This window comes from Ursus arctos, unplaced genomic scaffold (assembly GCF_023065955.2).
Source record: "Ursus arctos isolate Adak ecotype North America unplaced genomic scaffold, UrsArc2.0 scaffold_12, whole genome shotgun sequence".
Lineage (NCBI taxonomy): Eukaryota > Metazoa > Chordata > Mammalia > Carnivora > Ursidae > Ursus > Ursus arctos.
The window spans coordinates 29440924-29457515 of record NW_026622786.1 but is presented as its reverse complement, the minus strand read 5'-3'; the positions used below and the strand labels follow the sequence as shown (position 1 = coordinate 29457515).

Below are 16592 nucleotides of genomic sequence, written 5' to 3'. Positions count from 1 at the left end.
CTTGCCTCAAGTAAAAATGTTAACTGTTTTCTTATTCAAAGTTCTACAAAAATATTAGAAGAAACTTTTTCACATTAGATAACATAAATATGCCATTTTTTAATAGAAAGCGAAAAAGAAATTTTGTGTGACTTTGTAGCTTGTTAAAGCATTTGTTTATCATCATATAACATGACATTTTCTATATTCAATATGACAGAATTGAAAAATAACTTGGTCTATCAATTTTGAGAAATATTTATGTAATGGATATAGTAACAGCTTTCAATATGAAAAAAATACGTTGATTTCTCCAAGGTATTCATAAACATATGCAAAGAGAAATAGACAGTTTGAAGGCAAAAATTGGCCGTGTCACTAATCTGACTTCAAAAAGTTCTTGAAATAGGCAAGCACACAACATAGATGGCCATAATGTGTCTTTTATTTTTTTTAAAAGATTTTATTTATTTATGTGACAGAGAGACAGCCAGCGAGAGAGGGAACACAGGCAGGGGGAGAGGGAGAGGAAGAAGCAGGCTCCCAGCCCAGGAGCCCAATGTGGGACTCGATCCCGGAATGCCGGGATCACGCCCTGAGCCGAAGGCAGACACTTAACGACTGCGCTACCCAGGTGCCCCCATAATGTGTCTTTTAAAAGCCATTGAAAACTTTATTAATTTTTGGATATCATAACATTTTATGAGGAAGCTAAAACATTCCTCTTTTATTACTGAAAATATTGTTACTAGGGAGATAAGAAAAAACTCTCCTATCAACCATCATTATCATCTCACCAATAAATGAAAAAAATAAGGCTAATAAAGACAAAAGAGCTTGATACAAGGCAAATCACAGGCTTGAAATGCTAAAGCATATTACTAATCTTTTTCTTTTCTTTTTTTTTAAATAATGATTTTTTATTATATTATGCTAGTCACCATACAGTACATCCCCGGTTTTCGATGTAAGGCTCGATGATTCATTAGTTGTGTATAACACCCAGTGCACCATGCAATATGTGCCCTCCTTACTACCCATCACCGGTCTATCCCATTCCCCCACCCCCCTCCCCTCTGTAGCCCTCAGTTTGTTTCTCATAGTCCATAGTCTCTCATGTTTCATTCCCCCTTCTGATTACCCCCCCTTTCTTTATCCCTTTCTTCCCCTACTGATCATTCTAGTTCTTATGTTCCATAGATGAGAGAAATCTCCCTTTCTTCCCCTACTGATCATTCTAGTTCTTATGTTCCATAGATGAGAGAAATCATATGATAGTTGTCTTTCTCTGCTTGACTTATTTCACTAAGCATTATCTCCTCCAGTGCCGTCCATGTTGTAGCAAATGTTGAGAACTCGTTCTTTCTGATTGCTGAGTAATATTCCATTGTATATATGGACCACAACTTCTTAATCCAGTCATCTGTTGAAGGGCATCTCGGCTCCTTCCACGATTTAGCTATTGTGGACATTGCTGCTATGAACATTGGGGTGCATATGGCCCTTCTCTTCACCACGTCTGTATCTTTGGGGTAAACACCCAGTAGTGCAATGGCTGGATCATAGGGTAGCTCAATTTTTAACTTTTTAAGGGACCTCCACACGGTTTTCCAGAGTGGCTGTACCAGCTTGCATTCCCACCAACAATGTAGGAGGGATCCCCTTTCTCCACATCCTCTCCAACAATTGTTGTCTCTTGCCTTGTCTATTTTTGCCATTCTAACTGGCGTAAGGTGGTATCTCAGTGTGGTTTTGATTTGAATTTCCTTGATGGCTAATGATTTTGAACATTTTTTCATGTGTCTGTTAGCCATTTGTATGTCTTCATTGGAAAAGTGTCTGTTCATATCTTCTGCCCATTTTTTGATTTGTTTATTTGTTTCTTGTGTATTGAGTCTGAGAAGTTCTTTGTAGATCTTGGATACCAGTCCTTTATCTGTAGTGTCATTTGCAAATATCTTCTCCCATTCCGTGGGCTGCCTCTTAGTTTTTCTGACTGTTTCCTTGGCTGTGCAGAAACTTTTAATCTTGATGAAGTCCCATAAATTCATTTTGTCTTTTGTTTCTCTTGCCTTTGGGGATGTATCATGAAAAAGGTTGCTTTGGCCGATGTCGTAGAGGTTGCTGCCTATGTTCTCCTCTAGAATTTTGATGGATTCCTGTCTCACATCGAGGTCTTTCATCCATTTGGAGTTTATTTTTGTGTATGGTGTGAGATAGTGGTCAAGTTTCATTCTTTTGCATGTAGCTGTCCAATTTTCCCAGCACCATTTATTGAAGAGACTGTCTTTTTCCCACCGGATGTTTTTTCCTGCTTTATCAAATATTAGTTGCCCAAAGAGCTGAGGGTCCATTTCTGGGCTCTCTATTCTGTTCCATTGGTCTATGTGTCTGTTTTTGTGCCAGTACCATGCTGTCTTTGTGATCACAGCTTTGTAGTACAGCTCGAAATCCGGCATTGTGATGCCCCCAGCTTTGTTTTTCCTTTTCAACAGTTCCTTGGAGATTCGGGGTCTTTTCTGGTTCCATACAAATTTAAGGACTATTTGTTCCAGTTCTTTGAAAAACGTTCTCGGTATTTTGATCGGGATAGCATTGAAAGTGTAGATTGCTCTGGGTAGCATGGACATTTTAACTATGTTAATTTTTCCGATCCATGAGCATGGATAAAGCATATTACTAATCTTAATATCATGTAACATTAGAATTCTTTCCACTTTTCTTTAAGTTCAAAATAACTTCAATAAAAACAGTTGCTACATAAGACATCTGTAACTCAATACTATCATTTTCTATGGTTAATTTCTATCACCTTTGGGGAGGGAAGTCTACATAACATAATGACTTTCAAATTTATTTGGTAGATCTAGCTATGGGCCACTTTTATATTAATCTGATTTAATGGGATCTATTTTAGGTTAATTAATCCTCAGAGATATAAATTCCTTAATAAAGCAGGCAGCAGTATTTTAAAATATTAACCAAAACATTCATAAATCATGTTAAGCAATCCATTAGCAGGACCAAAATACCTCAATTTCTGCTTCTATTTGTAGCTTTCAAAGCATAACTCTGCTTCCCCACCTTCCCAAACACCCTCTTGTATTCCACAATAACCCTTTCCTTCACATTCCACTCCTCTATCAACTAGGAAATGATCAGATTAATTTACATATATCAAGTGACTGCAGCTGATTTACACTGTAACATTAACTAATCCCAAAGCTCTGGTATATATTAATTAAGTCAGCTAGTGGTAAAATGGAAGGTTTAACCCCTTACTAAGATTGCGACATCACCAAGCATAAAGAGAGATTTTCTTTTTGGGAGGTAGAAACAGGAAGTCTGAAATCATGCATTATCTAATGGTAAACCTGATGTAGTCCTTTTAGGGTGATGAACATCCCTTGTCCCTCTGCCCTCCCTAACACAGACTGCTAAAAACACAACCCTCCCCTGCCTCCCTTTCCTTTTTTCTCTAGCCTGTTTAGAACAAAGCAACCGAACACAACTGTACTAATTCAAAAAATAGGCATTAAAGGTCAATGACAGCACCTAAACACAGTACAACACTTCTTCCTTTTTAATCCTACCCTTAACTGGCAGCTCCCAGGTTCTTAATATTTATTTCAACTACCTTTGGCAATTAAGATTTTGATTTTTTTTTAAAGATTTATTTATTTGAGACACAGAGAGAGAGTATGAGCAGGAGGGACAGAGGGAGAGGGAGAGAGAATCTCAAGCAGACTCCACACTGAGCCTGGAGCCCAACACGGGGCTCCATCCCCTGACCCTGAGAGCACAACCTGAACCGAAATCAAGAGTGGGATGCTTAACCAACTGCGCCACCCAGGAGCCCCAGATTTTGATTTCTTTTAAAATACAATTTTGGAATGTAGCCCCTTCATCAGTGGGGGTAATATATTACTGAAATCTAGCTTTTTTATTTGCAGAACCCCAAGAAAACTTTGAAAACTATATATCCCCTCACACATTCTCAAATTGACATCTAAAATTTTTCACTATAAGTTTAAGTAGTTGCAAAGGAGTAATTGCTAATGTATTATAAATATCAATATTTTAAAAGAAAGCTGTTATGTCACCTTAAATGTATCAAATGGAATTTAAACTCTTTAGCAATTTGATAGCCACTATTATCCATTTCAAAAAACCATTTCAAAATTAGTTCAGACTGGTCAGAAATTTTATATCTCTCATTTTTCTTTTGGAACTTATTTTTCTTTCTACCTTCACCAAATTATTTTTTTTAACTTTTAAGTTGAAATATTTATAGATTCACAGGAAGGTGCTAAGAAACATACATGGAGATCCCATGTACTCTTCACCAAGCATTTCCAACATTAATATCTTGCATAACTAACAACAGCACAACATCAAAACCAGGAAATTGGCATTTTTATAGTCCAGAGCTTATTCATTTTTACTGGCATATATGCACTCATGTGTGTGTGTGTGTGTGTGTGTGTGTGTGTGTATGTGTGCGTGCAACTCTATCCAATTCTATCACATGTGTGACTTTATGTAACCACTACCACAATCAACATACGTAACTGTACCATCACCATAGGACTCCTTAATACTACCCCTTTATAGCTACAGCCGCCCTTTCCTCATCCCTTCCCTATTCCCTGGCCACCACTCATCTGCTTTCCATACCCATAATCAGGTTATACCATGAATGTTATATAAATGGAATCATGTAATATTAGCCTTTGGAGATTGGCTTTTTACTCAGCATGATATCCTTGAGGTCCATCCAAGTAGTTGCATGTTCAAGAGCTCATTCTTTTTTACTACTGAGTAATACTCCATGGTTTAGACACAACACAATTTCTTTAACCACTCATCCATTGAAGGGCATCTGAGTTATTTCCAGTTTGGGACTATTACAAATGAAGAGACTATAAACATCTGTACACAGGTTTGTGTGAACATAACATATTCGTCGTCTCTGGCTGCCATAACAAAATGTCATAGACTGGGTGGCTTCACCATAGAAATTTATTTTCTCATAGTTTGGAGGCCAGAAGTCCAAGATCAGGGCCAGCATGGTCAGGTTCTGGTGAGAGATCTCTTCCTGGTCTAAAGATAAATGCCTTCTCACTGTGTCCTCACATGGCAGAGAGAGAGAGAGAAAAGAGCAAGGTCTCTGATGTCTCTTCTTATCATCCTATCATGAGGACCCTGCCTTTTGACCTCATCTAACCCTAAATATCTCCCAAAGGCCACATCTTCAATTACCACATTGTGGGGTTAGGGCTTCAACATATGATTGGGGGGGAGGGCGCAATTCAGTCCATAGCATTAAGTTTTCATTTCTCTGGGATAAAGGCCCAAGGGTTTAATTGCTGGGTTATACGGTAGTTGCATGGTTAGTTTCTTAAGAAACTGCCAAACTGTTTTCCAGAGTGGCTGTATCATTTTATATTTCCACCAACAATGTAAAATGCAGCTTCTCTGCATCCTTGCCAGCATTTGGTGTTGTATTTTTTTTTTTTTAGCTATTCCAATGATATCTCATTGTAATTTTAATTTGCATTTCCCTAATGGCAAACATCTTTTCATGTGCTTATTTGCCATCTGTATATCCTCTTCAGTGAAATGTCTGTGCATGTTTTTTTCCCATTTTCTAATTGGATTGATTGTCTTTTACAGTTTTGAGGGTTCTTTATATATTCTAGATACTAGTTCGCTGTCTGATATGTGTCTTGCAAACATTTTTTTCTCCATCTGTAGCTTGTCTTTGCATCCTCTTAACAAGGTCATTTGCAGAGTAGAAGATTTTAATCGTGATGAGATAAAATTTATCAATTTTTCCTTTTACGGATCATGTTTTTGGTGTCAAGCCTAAGAACTTTTTGCCTAGTTGTAGGCCCCAAATATTTTCACTTTTTTTCTGGAAGTTTTATAGTTTAATATTTTCCATTTATGTCTACGATAAATTTTGAGTTCATTTTTATATAAGATTTAGGTAAAGTTTTTTTTTTGTTTTTTTTTTTTGCCAATGTATGTCTAATTGCTTCAGCACCACTCATTAAAAAGATATTCCTCCTCCTTCTGAATTGCTTTTAGGTTCTTTGTCAAAAATTAATTAGGCATATTTATGTGGCTCTATTCCTGGGTTCCCTATGCTACTCCAATGATCCGTGTCTATCCCTCCACTAGTAATGAAGCTATACAGCAAGCTTTGAGAAAAGGTGATTCCTCCAACACAAATTATTTCTAATGTAATGTATTTTATGTTTGAAAGTCTTTTACTGGGCAGTGTTATATTTTTTCTCAACAAAAATCTGTCTATAAGTTAAAAATAAATTTCTCTTTATTTTCTGTAATTAAAGACTTCAAGTGTTAAAACAATTTCTTCTGGTTTGAGTTTTCTTTATAACTATTATTACTAATCAATCAATTAAAATATAAATATACTGCAAATTTTGATTTTAAAGAGTCTTAAACATAATAAAGAAAACTGTATAAAAGAGATGGGTGTGAGGGGAAGTCAGGTGGCCTCTGCCACCATGTCACCACAGCCGGTTTGTTGCCAAAAGGAAAATGGCGGATCTGGAGGAGCAGTTGTCTAATGAGGAGAAAGTGCATAGAGCAGCAAAATTCATTATTCATGCCCCTCCTGGAGAATTTAATGAGGTGTTTAATGATGTTCAGTTAACACTTAATAATGATAATCTTCTTAGGGAAGGAGTAGCTCATGCATTTGCACGGAGTAACTTGGACCAGTTTACTCCAGTAAAATTGAAGGTTATGAAGATCAGATACTGATAACAGAACATGGCAACTTGGGAAATGGAAAGTTTTTGGATCCCAAAACCAGAATCTGTTTCAAATTTGATCACTTAAGAAAGGAAGCGACTGATCCTAGATCATATGAAGCAGAAAATGCAGTTGGAACATGGAGAACTTCAGTAAAAACTGTTCTATGAGTGTATATAAAAGAACATTATCCAAATGGGATCTGCATTGTCATATAGTAAAAGAAGAAGAAATAGATGGACAGCAAACCATTACTGCATGCAGAGAAAGCCATCAGTTTCAAGCAAAAAACTTTTGGAACAATCATTGGAGGTCAGGGTGGAAGTTTCCAATTACTTTTTCAACCACTCAAGTGGTTGGCATCTTGAAAATGCAGGTTCATTATTATGAAGATAGTAATGTTCAGTTAGTGAGTCATAAAGATATACAAGATTCCCTAACAGTGTGTAATGAAGTACAAACAGCAAGAGAATTTATAAAGATTGTAGAAGCTGCAGAAAATGAGTAGCAGACTGCTACCAGTGAGAATTATCAGATGACGTCGACACCACTTTCAAAGCTTGACCTTGGCAGTTGCCAATTACACACACTAAGATTGATTAGAACAAGATCCTTAGCTACAGGATTGGCAAAGAGATGCAGAATGCATAAGATGAACAGTGTATGACCAGATCATCCAGTGTCTGCATTTTAAGAAAAATCACTGCAAAAGTATTCAAAACTGTCAAACTACCCAGTCGGGTGGGCTGTTGCCATTGAAAATCACTGTAATTAATTAGTTTGGTTAGAGCACAACGCTTAACTAATTAACCATTATTTTTCATTTCTTTTGTTCAAAGGGGATTGAAAATCAGTTTAAATGTCTTTTACTTTCTCTTACACCTTTCTTTTTTACAATTAAGAGATGATTCCTCTAGTTTAATGTTAAAAGTTTTTGAAGTGTTTCAAAAATAGTTTACTTATCATAACCCTAAAATTGTCTTCTGGTTTATGAAGTAGGTAACTTTGATATTTGCCCAGCACTTTTTAATGGGATCAATAATGGACATTTCAGTTTAAGGTGGTTGATGGATTTAGCCATATATGCTGCTGAAGAAATTGTCTACTTTTCCCCCTCACCTCTTCCATTTATGCTAAATTGAGATTAGAGGGAAAGTATTTTCTGTATCAATTGTGTTTGAACCTTTCAAAAGGTTTCTTAGCTAGCTTAGTGTTTAAATAAACTTTTTTAAAACAAGGCCAACATCTAATGCTGTTTTGAGATTCTGAAATTAAATGAAAATACTTATTTCAGAAATACATTTAACACTTTTTTTCTTGTGACAGTTACACAAATTAGCGTGAATTCCATATGTCCCTGAGTTATTTTTATCATAGAGCTACAAAGGTATTGTAACATACCATATTGTAATATATATAATCCTGAACTCATGAAAAAATAAAGTTAAAAATTTAAAAAGAGATGGGTGAGGTTTTTCTTCTTCAGTTAGGTCACATTTCCACGCAGTGACTATTACTTATCGTCAGGATGAAATAGTGATCAGCACCAATTCTATCGCTACTTTTAATTTTCATAAAGTTAAATGGTGAGAAATCCGTGTCATATAAATGAGAAGAGGAAAATGGAAGTCTTGTTAGAGCAATGATTTCTCAATTCTTCAAAATTTTTGAACGACGTTAAAAAAAAAAGATAAGTCATATACCATCAAAAATATACTTAATAGTACATTAGTTAACCGGCAAACAAATCAATTAGGTTATTCTCTCAGTTTTGTGAGAGCAAAAAAATGAAAACTGTTTGGATTGCAAAAGGAACTTTTATCTAGCATTACGTTAGACGGTGTCACTTACAGTCTTCCACTACCTTCACACTGACACCGGTCTTTTCAATTTTGCCCTTTGGCGCCCTGGTGTTTTTACATCCGGGGACCTTTGTGAGATCTGAGATACAGCAATATGCCTTTCTTTCTTAATAGTGTGAGAAGGGCAACAGTGAATGAGAAGGGGAACAGCAGACCCAGCACCTCCATCATAAACACATTCTCAGGCAGAACAATGTTAGGAAAAGTACATGGGGAATTTAAAGATCTACAAATTGGCTCCTTAACTATGCCCCATACTCCTTGAAAAGTGTACCTAATTTAAAGATACAAGTAAATGTGCATCTGCAGCCCACAGGATCCACACCAGCACAGGGATTCCATGGAAGTGAGCAGTAAATGCTTCTTGATGAGAGAAACTGCACGAACAAAATGACAAGCACCAAAATAGCAACATGATATATCAAAGGAAGAGCCCCACTTAAAAGCTGAGAATCAGACTGAAGCAAATTAAGTTGTTGCTTAAAGCATAATAATTAAGGCCTTTAAATTTACCAAACCACTCTGCTATCACAGGATAAAAAGGCTTGTTTATCCCTCCTCTGTCCTAAGGGAATAAATTATCTCATGAGTCTTTTATTTCACCCAAGTGCTATTTAAAAGCTATGAAATGTTTAAGCAATTCATTACATTAATATAAAAATCTTTATAGGACAGAAGTACAATTAAAACCAAAGGGTAGGAAGCACTGAGTAAGGTGGAAAGGATATGTTATCTGATGGTAATGCCAAGATCCCAGTTTTTGCCTGGCTGTCCCCTGCTCTTTAGTCATCCCCTCGCGGTTCGCCAACCAGCTGGCCAAATAGATGTCCTGACACTCATTAGCAGGTCACCTATTTTAATTATTTGCATTGTGCACATAGCTGCCCAATGTTTTTGTTGCTTATTTTTAAAGTTCATTTATTACCTATCCATCGGTACCAAAACAACTCCCAAAACTCCCCAAAGCAACATGTGAATTCTACGAGAGCAGAGATCTCTCAAGTCACTGCTCCAAGTTCAGCGCTTACCTGATACAGAGCAGGTAATATACTTGTTGACAATAGCCTATAGAAACCAGGCACAAAACTGACGTTAATTTTAAGACTCTAATCTTTAACTGAGCAGTTTTCTCTCTTTTTTTACTAAAATAAACTATTGCTATTATACAAGATTTTCTGAAAAATTGTGCCATTAGATCTTTACCCCTTTGAAATTATTTACTCTAATTCTCTTGCTTTACTTTACTGAAATAATTTATAAATTACGCAATGCTCAAATAGATACTGCAGCCATGAAATAAACAGGTTAGGTAAATATTCATAAGAGATATAGTTTAAAATTCATATCGGGACTTTAATTTCAAGATGGTAGGTTGAGGATGTGTGTTTACTACCTATAGCTTACGAAACCACACTCAAATAAGGGAGGCAAAAGATGCAATAAACCTATAATAGCAAAAGGAAAGAGAAGTTAAGGGGTTCACCAGTGGATGAAGGATACAACAAATTTCTAGAATTCAAAAAGCAGACAGAATTGTGTTGATGGATGAGACAGGCAGAGAAAGCCACAGCCACAAGGCAAGCTAAGAGGAGCTGGAAGCCAAAATGCTTGTTGGAATGCTAAAAGGAATCTAGACAGCCAATCCGCCCAGGGACACCTGATGGCTCTGGGCTCCAGTCCAGCAGGTACAAGGGAGGAGAGAAGGGAAAAGGGGGGGCTGAAGACAGTGGGAATAATTGAAGGTCTGTACTTGGAACTGTGCTGGTTGGCATCCCCATCTGCTTCCCCCACCCCCACACAGATCACAGGTGGCCTGGCATTAACCCTCCGTCCAAAAGCCAGAGAGCTGAAAGAACAAATGACCTGGGGAAAGCCAAGCCATCTAGTGGGAGTACAACCTGCCCACAGTAGAGCACTCCTCTAGCACAAAGGCAGAGTCCGAGCACAGGCCTAGAGCAAGCAGGCCAGCCAAGGCATCTCGCTCTACACAGAGGGCTCAGTCAGCCATCCACATAGGTGATAAGTCTAGGGGGAAAAGAGACCAACTTTTAAAATGGCATAGAAAATCCATACCAGTTCCTCGGTCCTTCTTTCTAAAATATGAACAGACAACCAGGGATTACCAGGCACATGGGGAAAAAAGCAGCATGAGAAACAACTAAGAAAAACATAGAAAAAAGAACCCTGAGGAGAACAAATACAATTAAGCGACATAAGACAACATTAAAAAACAACAACAACAACAACTATAATCAAAAGATTCAAGAGGGTATTGCACCCATATAAAATAGGAATAGGAAACCACAAAAAAGGAACAAAGAACTTGCAAGAACTCTTTAAATTTTTCTTAGAATTTAAAGAGTGATTAGAAAAGGAAAGTAAATCAACAGATGATCTGGAAAACAAAACTGAGAAGCACAGAATGAGAGCATATGGATAAAAATATGGAAATAATAGAGAGACCATAAGAGACATAAAAAGTCAATCCAAGAACAGAAAAAAAGAGAGGGGAAAACTATTTAAGAAATAACAGAATTCCCCAGAGCTGAAGAAAGACCCAAGTCTTAAGATTGAAAGGGCTTAGTGAGTGGTCAATACAACTAACTGATAAAAGACCCACATCTATACATCTTCTCATAGAATTCCTAAACAAGTATATAAAGGAGACACTGAATAGGGAACACAGGTCACCCAGAAAGGACTGACAAATTGCTTCTTGTCAAGCAATAGAGGATGTTAGAAGACAATGGAGCCACGTCTTCACATTTTCTAAAGGAAATTATTTTCAGCCTCGAATGCTACACCTAGCTCAACTACAGATTGGTATGAAAGTACAACATAGACAGTTTTAGACATGACTCAGAAAGTTTATTTCCCACATAGCCTTTCTAAAGAACTCACTTCAGGATACACTCCAGGAAAATGATGGACTAAATCAAGACAGTGGAAGTGGATCCTGTGGGAGACACAGGATCCTGGGAACAGTGATTCCAACCCAGGAGAAGAGTGGATGGAGATCCTTGGAAGACAGCTGTGCAGTAGTCTAGAAAAGCATTTGGGTACAAAGGGGGATTCCACAGAATAGAAAATATAACTGAGAGGAGAGAAGAAGTGAGGCCATGACAAAGACATATTACGCTCGAAGGAGGAGGAGGAGGAGGAGGAGGAGGAGGAGCGGGGGGAAGAGGAAGAGGAGGAAGAAGAGGAGGAGGAGAGGAGGAGGAGGAAGAAAAAGAAAAAGAATAATAATATGAAGAAAGGTAATGAGAAACCCCCTGGGGGAAAAGGGCACAAAAATCTACATTTCAAATATGAAGCAAGCTTATATGTACCCCGATTATAAGGAATTAATGGAGTAGGAGAAAAGAGGATCTGGTTGTTACTGATCACAGAACCTTGAGAGTCCAGGGTTCATTACCCCCGCCCTAGAGAGAAGAAACTAATCCCAGCACACAAATTGGCTCTGCACTAAATATTTATAGAATCATATTTTAGGGGATACTATAAATAGAGATGCCCTTCATCTTAGGCCAGAACTAACTTTGATACTTTGGCTGCAAGACATAAATTTCAGGATCCTACAAGAAAGACTGGCCAAAAGGGTTTCACTCTTATTTTCTATAAATGTGGCATGAAATGATAGCCAGTTCCTATCTGTACTACTCTCCCTAAAGATGACAGTTGTTTTCATTACTCAAACAGTCCAGCACTCCAGAGCTAGCTCAGCTCACTTGGGTTTGGGAGATGTCAGAAGAAATGTCTGCTCCCTACAGCTGAGCAGGTAACCATCCAGGAAAATAAGGTATATTGACTGCTCAGGGAAGAAACTGTGGCCTATGGTAATCACAAATTATAACTCTTGTTACTTCATTACAGATCCCAAAGGCTGGACTTTGAATTTTCATTCTTTAATCAGAATATTAAAAAGCAAACAAGCATGATTTCTAAGCAAAAAGGAACTTTTTATAGAGAACGTGCAAACATCACATGTTCTCTTCCCTACTGGCAGAAATATGATGCAGCTTCTGGAAAAGGACAAATCCTTGCAGTAATCTGCTTAATAACAAGAGGCATTTGTCCTTGTCTGTTAATTCTACCTGCTTTCCTGACAAGGAGAAAGTAACTTCATGTTGCAGTCAATGGGTCTCAGGTTCATAAGGGAAACTCCTTTCTGGAAAAATTAACAGGTCATAACAGTATGATACTATTTATAGTTTTCATCTTTTAGATTCAACTTATATGGAGACTTGGTTGTCCTTGGTAACAGGACAAAATATGAAAGTTATCAACCTTGACCATGTAAAATAAGTGTCGCTGACAGAAAGTGAGAAAAACAGATGGAAAAAGAAGTACATGTTCTAATGCCCCTTTTTAAAAATGCAGGGTCGACAAAACTGTCATAAGTGGATGAAATGAGAAATAGAGTTGTCATTATCTAAAGTTACTAAGTCAAGCAGCAGAGGAAGTAAAATGAATAATATAACTACTATATCAAACACTGGAAGAGAGAATGAGATGACTGTAGTGTTAGAAAGCTAAACATTCATTTTTTAAGTGGAAAGTCAATAGATAATACCTAAAGCTGATCAATCAAAAAAAAAAAAAAAACCAGATAAAAGTCTATTATTTGGAGCAGTACCCCAAATCTTTTTGATTGTACAACCCTCTCAGGGAAATAACTTAGAGTCCAAATCCCTGACATTTGTATATTTACTTATTTATGTTCCATATAAATTTATGACTTTATTAATCTATTACATATATATTGTGACTTACATAAAAATAGACATTAAAAGTGTATCAGAATAATTCTGAATGAATTTTTTATGGAGAGGGAACACTTATAGTAAACCAGAAACAGAAAATCACTAGCTATTCTGACAAAAATAAACATTTTAAGATATAAAAAAGTATATGAGAACAAAGCACCTGTTAGGATATATAGAGTTTTTAGACACAGAGATCTAGAAGTTAGAGATGTAGCCACCAGGAAATCCCAAAAGATAGGAGGTTCAAAGAGGCTACCTTTCAGGAGTAAAGCTGGGGATACAAAGAAGTAGACAGGGAGACTTACCATTTGCATTATAAGCTCATCTATGCTATTTTACGTATTGTATACATGTGTTCTTCTGTATAAAGAATTAATCTAGGGTCACGTGGGTGGCTCAGTCAGTTAAGTGCCCGACTCCAGATTTCAGCTCAGGTCATGATCTTGGGGTCATGAGATCCACCCCATATGGCTTGTGGCCTCTGCTTCTTTCCCTCTCCCTCTGACTTCCCCCCCTTAGGCACACTCGCTCTCTCTTCCTAAAATAAATAAATCAGGGGTGCCTGGGTGGCTCAGTCAGTTAAGCGTGTACCTTGGGCTCAGGTCATGATCTCAGGGTCCTGGGATGAAGCCCCACATCGGGCTCCCTGCTCTTCAGGGAATCTGCTGCTTCTTCTTCCTCTGCCCCTCCCTCCTCCTCCCCACCTCCACTCATGCTTTCTCCCTCTCGCTCTCTCTCTCAAACAAATAAAATCCAAAATAAACACATAAGTAAAAACTTCATTAAAAGTATAAAATAAATCCTTTTAAAATTAATCTAAACAGCCCCATAAAACTCTGTCTCTACCAGTGTTAATGCTGATTCATTCATTCAACAAACATTTACTGAATATCTGCTCCGGGCTAGGGCTAGGCACAGAGGATGGAAAAGGGCAACTGACACCTTGGCTCCCAAGGAAATCCCAGTCTGGGGTGGAAACAAGCTATGAAAACCACTGATGACAACTAGTATCATAAACGCTGTAAGAGAAGTATGTGCCGGCTCTCATGCACACAGTCCGGGGCACGGAAGTGGCACACTAATAGTATGTGGGGTATTAAGGAGGGAGTGCTAAAGGGTCACTTCCTCTTGGAGTTGAAACCTGAAGGACAAGTAGAAAATTGAGACTAAACCAGGTAGAGAGGAATGCAGGGAAATGGGAGAAGGGCATTCTAGGGCAAAGGAGAAAAGGTGGGAGAGGGTAGACAGGCTGACACATGAGCATGGTTTGTTGGTAAACTGGAAGTTTTTCAGGATTGCTAGGGCAAACAGTGCATGAGGTGGTGGTGGCAGGAATGAAAGAGCAAGAAAGGAAGGGATCAGAAAGGAAGGGCCATGCTCAGAACTCTGCTTGGTCTCCTGAAGATGGTGGGAAAGCCACTAAAGGATTTCACTAGCAGGGAGGGAGACTAGGTCAGATGTGCATTTGGGGGTAGGTTACTCTAGAAGCAACGCGGAAGATGGAGCTAAAAAGGGTAAATGAGGCAGGAAGTCCATTCTGAAGGCTATTGAGACAGAAGGAGAGAATCACGGTACCAGAAGGAGACAGATGGCCAATGGGTACGTGAAAAGGTACTCAACATTACTAATCATCAGGGAAATGCTCTTGAGTAACTGGAGAGTATCACTAGCTGAAACAGGGAAAGAAGCAAGTTTCGAGGGGGGTGGAGTTTAGGTTAGGACATGTTAAATATGAAGTGTCCCATAAGAGAGTCCTAATCATAGGAAACAAACTGAGGGTTGCTGTAGGGGAGGGGGTGGGAGGATGGGGTAACTGGGAGCATGTGATGTAATGAGCACTGGGTGTTATATAAGACTGATGAATCACAGGCCTGTACCTCTGAAACCAATAATACATTATATGTTAATTAAATGAATTTAAATTAAAAATGTTTACAAAATATGAAGTGCCATCTAAAAGTAGATATCAAGCAGCTGGAAGTGCAAATCTAAAGTTCTGGGGGAGAGGTTCAGGCTGGTGATACAACACTAGAGACTCATTAATATTTGGGTTGTAGTGGAAGCCATGTGAAAAGCTGCAGTTATCCATCGGGACTGCACAAAATGAGAAGCCGAAGAAGGTTCGAGTGCTGGGGAAAGCAGGGAGCAAAGGACTGAAGAGACTAAAGGAAAGGGCAGGAGTACCAGGAAAGAATGAAAGAAGGTCAGGGCAACAAGGAGGTGGTAAATGAGCCAAGGAAGAGCAGCTGAAATGACAGGTCATGGCATCCGGACTGAATAGGGAAGGGAGGGAAGCCAGAGGGGGCTGGCGGACTGGAAGGCACGGGAGTGGCAAAGGCCTCAATTATGAAGACGGGAATAAGATGGTGGTGGGTGAGAATAAAGAAGAGGAACGCAAGAGAGACAGGAATGTGTGCTCCCAGAGCTCAGTGTCTTAGAGTGGTTACAGAATAGTTTTGAATACATGTAAACACATGTGTAACACGGTGCACAACCTGAGTATACACTCAGGACAAAAGGACAAGATGAGGGTAATAAACAGGCCCTGTCTTCTCTGGGGACAAATTTAGTTCTACTGGATCAGGTGTGCCTAAAATATTGTCAGCTGGCCCATTAAAAACAAAACCAAGCGTTGTCTTCTTTAACGGGTAAAGAACAATTCTAATTAATTATAGTAATAAAGAGAAGTAAGTTACACTTTAAGAAAGTTTTCTTAGAGTTCATGAAGTGAAATTTTTGTGCTCTTACTTTCATTGTATAAGGGTACAAAAGTTTTAAGAATAGGATCTGTTGTAAAAACAAATATTCTTGCATGTGACGTTCAGCAGCAATTTGCATTTTCTTCTAAATGAATATCCATGATTCCTCCCATAGTAATTGTTGGAGTGATAAATACAAATCTCTCGGGATGCCTGGCTGGCTCAGTCAGAGGAGTATGCAACTCGTGACCTTGGTGTCAGGAGTTCAAGTCCCACGTTGGGTGTAGAGATTACTAAAAAAATATATAAACTTAAAAAAATATAACTCTCTTATAAAATCTATTCTATGACAACATCTTTAAACCTAATAGTAATGGGAAAGACACAAATAAAATATTTTAGGAAATAATTGACTTTTTTAATTGTCAGAATTCAGTTGTATTCTTTTTGTGGTAGGCAGAATTCTAAAGATGTCTCCCAAGATTCCCACCCCCTGG

The 16592-nt window shown here is 38.1% G+C and overlaps 1 protein-coding gene and 1 pseudogene across 2 annotated transcripts in view; one reads left to right on the top strand and one right to left on the bottom strand.

Moving 5' to 3' along the window:
* The window catches only part of DIPK1A (divergent protein kinase domain 1A), a 108720-nt gene that overhangs the window by 79919 nt on the left and 12209 nt on the right, over positions 1–16592 (bottom strand). The gene's annotated exons all lie outside the window — the stretch shown is intronic.
* Positions 6544–7416, top strand: LOC123000976 (F-actin-capping protein subunit alpha-2-like; annotated as a pseudogene).